Source organism: Brassica napus, unplaced genomic scaffold (genome assembly GCF_020379485.1).
Source record: "Brassica napus cultivar Da-Ae unplaced genomic scaffold, Da-Ae ScsIHWf_1849;HRSCAF=2485, whole genome shotgun sequence".
NCBI lineage: Eukaryota > Viridiplantae > Streptophyta > Magnoliopsida > Brassicales > Brassicaceae > Brassica > Brassica napus.
In genome coordinates, this window is record NW_026015266.1 from 15,001 (window position 1) to 23,452 (window position 8,452).

At 30.3% G+C, this 8,452-nt stretch overlaps 1 protein-coding gene across 1 annotated transcript in view; it reads left to right on the forward strand.

The window, feature by feature from the left end:
- LOC125599393 (ATP synthase subunit alpha, chloroplastic-like) overlaps positions 1–1,812 on the forward strand; it is a 10,822-nt gene extending 9,010 nt beyond the window's left edge. Inside the window, exon 2 of the mRNA XM_048772754.1 lies at positions 1–1,812. This exon is cut by the window's left edge and continues 3,692 nt beyond it. The gene's annotated coding sequence lies outside the window, so the exon portion shown is untranslated.
- Positions 1,813–8,452: the final 6,640 nt, after the last annotated feature.

The window sequence follows — 8,452 nt, forward strand, 5'->3', positions numbered from 1 at the left end:
CAAAAAGTTTGAGAGTAAGCATTACACAATCTCCAAGATCTTACTTTTTTTAAAAAAAAAAAAAGAGAATAGATTCTCTATTTTATACTAAATATCTAGATACTTTTTTTGTGAGTGAACTCGAATCTAATTAAGTTCTTTCATTTAGAGAAAAGAGGATAAAACTGAGGAAATCAAATGATCCAGATTTAGTATGGCTACCAAAAAAATTCAATGTTTGAATTGAGAGTTCCTTCCTACGTCAAGATTTTTTGATCTTTTGATTTGAATTGTTGGAAGAATCAAAATCGTGAATTTTTCTAAGACAGTATTAATAATTTCATCGAAAACTTACAGCTGCTTGCCAAACAAAGGCTAAGAGAAGAAAGAAAAGAGGTATTACGGGCATAACATCTACGATTGGATTCAAAAAGGCGTAGGCCTCCGGCAATTTGGCGACTAAAAAAGTGCTTGAAAAAAGGGCCGAATTAAAACAAATACAGATCAAATTAAATATATTAAGCATAACAAAAATTGGTGTTCTTGTGGATAATTTAATTTTGATTGAGTTATTAATATATTTTTTATATAAGGAAAAAAATAAATAAATAAAGAAAGATAGTCTAAAAAGACTTTGTTGAACTTACTCAATCAAAAATCCTTTCATTCTCTTATGAGAATGAAAGAAATAATATTTTCATACAATATCTTAATTGAATTCTATGTAATGATCAATAAAGTAAGTTTGATTTGCTATCTACACGTGTCAAAACTATAGCACCAATGTAATCTATATTTCATTTGGGCTGAAATTGAATTGACGAACAACCAATAGCAATATTACTCTTTTAGTAGTCTTGAATAAAAATAAAAATGGGGCGTAGCCAAGCGGTAAGGCAACGGGTTTTGGTCCCGCTATTCGGAGGTTCGAATCCTTCCGTCCCAGAGTCCAGTCATTACGAAATAAATCTTCTATTGCCTTTGTACACCATCTTTTTCTTTCTGTTTAAAAAAACAATATTTTTTAAGAATAAAATATTGAAATGAAAAGAAGAATAAACTTCTTTTTCACCCGAAATTACAAAAAATCTATTTGCTTTTTTTAGTTGTGTGTGATGTAGGTAAGTAAGGTAGAACCGTAGATTCTACGAGTTTTAATAAAAAAAAATATATTTATATATATATTTATATATATAAATATAGATTTCTATTCAAATTTCGATTTTACATATTTTTACATATATAGAATTTAATGTGGAATTCATTTGAATTCTGACTGAACCTTTTACGCGTAGATTCACTATTCCATTCATAGAGAAAGAAAAAGTATAGATTACGATATACTGACTGAACTATGACTATTCATGATTCCATAATTGAATCAATTACACAAACTAAAGGAATGTTATGGTAAAACTTCGTTTAAAACGATGTGGTAGAAAGCAACGTGCGACTTGAATTGAAGGACATGATCTGCTGTGGATGTTTTGATCCGCCACCTTTTATATTAGGAATATAGGTGCTCTTGGCTCGACATTTTGTGTTCTATTTTACGAGAGTCCTACACCTTTTTGAATATAAAAAAGAGTACAGGATGGAGCTCGAGGAGAATAGAAAGTTTTTATTCCTTTCGCAGGAGTAAGGATCTAGGGTTAGTGCGAATCAATAAGTTGGAACAACTTCGTAAGTCTTTTTATTTTTATATTGAAAAAAAGCCCTTTCAAGTAATTTTACAATGGAAAAGGAAATTTTCGTAAAAGTGTAAAATTCTTTGAATTAAAAGTCTATCATGCGTGAATCAAGCGTTTGTATGATTCTTTGATAGAAAGAAAAGAAATCATAAACAAAATAAGGGGCTTGTTGCTGCCCTTTTTTAATAAAACGATCAAGATCACCGAAGTAATGTCTAAACCCAAAGATTCAAAGTAAGGATAAAGAATCCTGAAACAAGGAAATCCCTTTTTCAATTGTTTGAACAACTAGATCAGAATGAAGAATCAAAATTGATTCGAAAAAATGAGACAAACAAAAAAAGGTTAGAGACTACTCAATAAAAAGAGTACTTAAGGAGTCTCTGGTGAGATATTTGAGAGTTATTTAACTTGAGTTACGAGAGTACGAATGTTACGAACGCTTTTTATGAAAAAAAATAGTTAGGGTTTCAATACTGGCTAATTAATTTAATGTTTGAATTTTATAAAGAGAGTTAACTTATACTCATTGCATTTTTTTCTCGAGCCGTATGAGGCCAAAGCCTCGTATACGTTTCTCGGGGGGGGGTATTATTCATATACATCTATCCCAATGAGCCATTTATCGAATCGTTGCAATTGATGTTCGATCCCGAAGAGAAGGAAGAGATCTTCGGAAGGTGGGGTTTTATGATCCGATAACTAATCAAACTTATTTAAATCTTCCTGCTATTCTCGATTTCCTTAAAAAGGGCGCTCAACCAACAAGAACAGTTCATGATATTTCAAAGAAGGCAGGGATTTTTACGGAATTAAGTCTTAATAAAACGAAATTGAATTAATGAACTATAAAAAAGAGGATGTTAAAGACTCATATATAGCTTGGTATAAAATTTGATCTACTCTTTTCTTTCCTCCTCTTTCGTTTCCATCATATTTATTTTGATTTATTAGAATTTCCATTTATTATTAGTATTCTTCCTAAAGGTATGAAAACTAACAAATATCCTGCTAAAAACTACCATGTTTTATAATAAAAAACAAATTATTAAAAAATTTTTGGATTTATAGAAATTCTAAATTTTGTATAAATACAAAATTTTATTGTATAGAATTATTGTATAGAAAATATATAAAATCATACTGTATAATAAATAATATATTAATATATATAGAAATAGAAAGATTTGAGATTATCCTATTCGGCTTAGTTTTCATTCCTTGTATGAACTCACAAACCAGGGGGTTAAACTTTTTTATTTTTTCTATTCTTTTCGCTATATTAAAAATTTACAATCATATTGACAACAGTGTATGGACCAAATATAATTCTCTCATAGAGAAATAGATCTATTTCTCCCTGACGCACACATGACTGGATTTTTCTTTTTTTCTTTATTCTGGTTGTATCTACATATTTGCAGTACTTGCTTTTTTTTGTGGGGGGGGTTGCTAACTCAACGGTAGAGTACTCGGCTTTTAAGTGCGACTAGCATCTTTACACATTTGTATGAAGAAAAGGATTCGTCCAGATCCGCGGTAGAGTTTGTAAGACCACGACTGATCCTGAAAGGAATGAACGGAAAAAATAGCATGTCGTATCAAGGGAGAATTCAGATAACATTTTTTTTTATTTTCGACAAGATTGTACCGATTAGAAAATAAAAAAAAAAAAAAGAATTCCAATTTGGGTCGAGTGAATAAATATAAATGGATGGATAAAAAAACCAGTTTTCCTTATTCTAAGAAAAAAAAAAGAAACGAGCTTCCATTCGTAATTTGAAAAATTACCCGATCTAATTAAATGTTAAAAATAGATTAGTACCTAATACGGGTATGGGAAGGAATTTTTTTCTTGCGTGTTATTATCAATTTTTTCGTGAGTCCTAATTATTTTTTACCTAGTCCGTTTGGGTTAGGTTGTAGATGGATGTGTAAAGAAGCAGTATATTGATAAAAAAATATATATATATATTTCCAAAATCAAAAGAGCGATTAGGTTAAAAAAATAAAGGATTTCTAATCATCTTGTTTTGTTATTTTATAATATAACGAAGAAAGAAACCTCTTAAAGATAGAGAATCCAGTTAGCAGTCTACCTGTTTATGAGGTATTTAGTGCTTTCGTAATCTAATACCTTATTTTGACTGTATCGCACTATGTGTCATTTCAGAAACTCAAGAGTAAAAGACTTTGTTAAAAGAACAATTTGGAATGTCGGAGTGTGGATAGATTTTCATATACATTTTTGGGACTCGTCATTTGTATATTAGTTAGGGCTCAAGGAACTTGAGGCGTTGCTAGCAAAGCTATTTTCTTGGAAACTGGGTTATCGAAGAGAAAGTTTATCAGATCCAACTAGATGGTCGACCAGATTCTGTATTCTTATTGGAATTGGCTGCGCGGAACCAATAATTTTTCTATATCCAAATTTTGTTTCGGACGATATTTAAGTAGGGCCTAGGATACGGATTAAAATAGAGTAAATGAAACCACCCTATTTTCTTGATCTCCTCAACAACAACAGAAATAAAAAAGGAGACAATTAAAAAGAGAAGGAAAAGTAGAAAAGGAGAAAGGGGTCATGGAAGGGGGTAGGTGAGGAAGAGGGGAGGAGGCAAAAGAGAGAGATCAAGAAAATAGGCGGTTTCTATTTAATCTATTTAACCGGGATCATAAGCAAGTATAAATATAGTCCCGAAAAAAAGTGGATATAGAAAACTCGGTTGACGAGCCCCATCGAGCTAAATATCCTTGAAATTTCTCCATTTGGATTAAAAGTCGATTTGAACTAAAGTAAATCTTTATTTTCTTGAGTTCTGAAATGACACATAGTGCGATCAGTCAAAATAAGGTATTAGATTACGAAAGCACTAAATCCTCATAAACAGGTAGACTGCTAACTGATTCTCTATTTTAAGAGGTTTCTTTCGTTATATTATAAAATAACAAAACAAGATGATTAGAAATCCTTATTTTTTTAACCTAATCGCTCTTTTGATTTTGGAAATATATATTATATATTTTTTTATCAATATACTGCTTCTTTTACACATCCATCTACAACCTAACCCAACGGACTAGGTAAAAAATAATTAGGACTCACGAAAAAATGATAATAACACGCAAGAAAAAAATTCCTTCCCATACCCGTTTAGGTACTAATCTATTTTTACATTAATTAGATCGGGTAATTTTCAAATTACGAATGGAAGCTCGTTTCTTTTTTTTTCTTAGAATAAGGAAAACTGGTTTTTATCCATCCATTATATTTATTCACTCGACCCAATTGGAATTCTCTTTTTTTTTTTATTTTCTAATCGGTACAATCTTTCGAAATAAAAAAAAATGTTATCTGAATTCTCCCTTGATACGACATGCTATTTTTCCGTTCATTCCTTTCAGGATCAGTCGTGGTCTTACAAACTCTACCGCGGATCTGGACGAATCCTTTTCTTCATACAAATGTGTAAAAGATGCTAGTCGCACTTAAAAGCCGAGTACTCTACCGTTGAGTTAGCAACCCCCCCCACAAAAAAAAGCAAGTACTGCAAATTGTAGATACAACCAAATAAAGAAAAAAAGAAAAATCCAGTCATGTGTGCGTCAGGGAGAAATAGATCTATTTCTCTATGAGAGAATTATATTTGGTCCATACACTGTTGTCAATATGATTGTAAATTTTTAATATAGCGAAAAGAATAGAAAAATAAAAAATTTTAACCCCCTGGTTTGTGATTCATACAAGGAATGAAAACTAAGCCGAATAGGAAATCTCAAATCTTTCTATTTCTATATATATTAATATATTATTTATTATACAGTATGATTTTTATATATTTCTATACAATAATTCTATACAATAAAATTTTGTATTTATACAAAATTTAGAATTTCTATAAATCCAAAATTTTTTAATAATTTGTTTTTTTATTATAAAACATGGTAGTTTTTAGCAGGATATTTGTTAGTTTTCATACCTTTAGGAAGAATACTAATAATAAATGGAAATTCTAATAAATCAAAATAAATATGATGGAAACGAAAGAGGAGGAAGAAAAGAGTAGATCAAATTTTATACCAAGCTATATATGAGTCTTTAACATCCTCTTTTTTATAGTTCATTAATTCAATTTCGTTTTATTAAGACTTAATTCCGTAAAAATCCCTGCCTTCTTTGAAATATCATGAACTGTTCTTGTTGGTTGAGCGCCCTTTTTAAGGAAATCGAGAATAGCAGGAAGATTTAAATAAGTTTGATTAGTTATCGGATCATAAAACCCCACCTTCCGAAGATCTCTTCCTTCTCTTCGGGATCGAACATCAATTGCAACGATTCGATAAATGGCTCATTGGATAGATGTATATGAATAATACCCCCCCCCCGAGAAACGTATACGAGGCTTTGGCCTCATACGGCTCGAGAAAAAAATGCAATGAGTATAAGTTAACTCTCTTTATAAAATTCAAACATTAAATTAATTAGCCAGTATTGAAACCCTAACTATTTTTTTTCATAAAAAGCGTTCGTAACATTCGTACTCTCGTAACTCAAGTTAAATAACTCTCAAATATCTCACCAGAGACTCCTTAAGTACTCTTTTTATTGAGTAGTCTCTAACCTTTTTTTGTTTGTCTCATTTTTTCGAATCAATTTTGATTCTTCATTCTGATCTAGTTGTTCAAACAATTGAAAAAGGGATTTCCTTGTTTCAGGATTCTTTATCCTTACTTTGAATCTTTGGGTTTAGACATTACTTCGGTGATCTTGATCGTTTTATTAAAAAAGGGCAGCAACAAGCCCCTTATTTTGTTTATGATTTCTTTTCTTTCTATCAAAGAATCATACAAACGCTTGATTCACGCATGATAGACTTTTAATTCAAAGAATTTTACACTTTTACGAAAATTTCCTTTTCCATTGTAAAATTACTTGAAAGGGCTTTTTTTCAATATAAAAATAAAAAGACTTACGAAGTTGTTCCAACTTATTGATTCGCACTAACCCTAGATCCTTACTCCTGCGAAAGGAATAAAAACTTTCTATTCTCCTCGAGCTCCATCCTGTACTCTTTTTTATATTCAAAAAGGTGTAGGACTCTCGTAAAATAGAACACAAAATGTCGAGCCAAGAGCACCTATATTCCTAATATAAAAGGTGGCGGATCAAAACATCCACAGCAGATCATGTCCTTCAATTCAAGTCGCACGTTGCTTTCTACCACATCGTTTTAAACGAAGTTTTACCATAACATTCCTTTAGTTTGTGTAATTGATTCAATTATGGAATCATGAATAGTCATAGTTCAGTCAGTATATCGTAATCTATACTTTTTCTTTCTCTATGAATGGAATAGTGAATCTACGCGTAAAAGGTTCAGTCAGAATTCAAATGAATTCCACATTAAATTCTATATATGTAAAAATATGTAAAATCGAAATTTGAATAGAAATCTATATTTATATATATAAATATATATATAAATATATTTTTTTTTATTAAAACTCGTAGAATCTACGGTTCTACCTTACTTACCTACATCACACACAACTAAAAAAAGCAAATAGATTTTTTGTAATTTCGGGTGAAAAAGAAGTTTATTCTTCTTTTCATTTCAATATTTTATTCTTAAAAAATATTGTTTTTTTAAACAGAAAGAAAAAGATGGTGTACAAAGGCAATAGAAGATTTATTTCGTAATGACTGGACTCTGGGACGGAAGGATTCGAACCTCCGAATAGCGGGACCAAAACCCGTTGCCTTACCGCTTGGCTACGCCCCATTTTTATTTTTATTCAAGACTACTAAAAGAGTAATATTGCTATTGGTTGTTCGTCAATTCAATTTCAGCCCAAATGAAATATAGATTACATTGGTGCTATAGTTTTGACACGTGTAGATAGCAAATCAAACTTACTTTATTGATCATTACATAGAATTCAATTAAGATATTGTATGAAAATATTATTTCTTTCATTCTCATAAGAGAATGAAAGGATTTTTGATTGAGTAAGTTCAACAAAGTCTTTTTAGACTATCTTTCTTTATTTATTTATTTTTTTCCTTATATAAAAAATATATTAATAACTCAATCAAAATTAAATTATCCACAAGAACACCAATTTTTGTTATGCTTAATATATTTAATTTGATCTGTATTTGTTTTAATTCGGCCCTTTTTTCAAGCACTTTTTTAGTCGCCAAATTGCCGGAGGCCTACGCCTTTTTGAATCCAATCGTAGATGTTATGCCCGTAATACCTCTTTTCTTTCTTCTCTTAGCCTTTGTTTGGCAAGCAGCTGTAAGTTTTCGATGAAATTATTAATACTGTCTTAGAAAAATTCACGATTTTGATTCTTCCAACAATTCAAATCAAAAGATCAAAAAATCTTGACGTAGGAAGGAACTCTCAATTCAAACATTGAATTTTTTTGGTAGCCATACTAAATCTGGATCATTTGATTTCCTCAGTTTTATCCTCTTTTCTCTAAATGAAAGAACTTAATTAGATTCGAGTTCACTCACAAAAAAGTATCTAGATATTTAGTATAAAAATAGAGAATCTATTCTCTTTTTTTTTTTTTTAAAAAAAAGTAAGATCTTGGAGATTGTGTAATGCTTACTCTCAAACTTTTTGTATACACTGTAGTTATATTCTTTGTTTCTCTCTTCATATTTGGATTCCTATCTAATGATCCAGACGTAATCCGGGACGTGAGAATAAAAAGAAAGGTTTTTTATTACTTTATTTAATATTTAAATAGTGGAAATGTGCGAATTT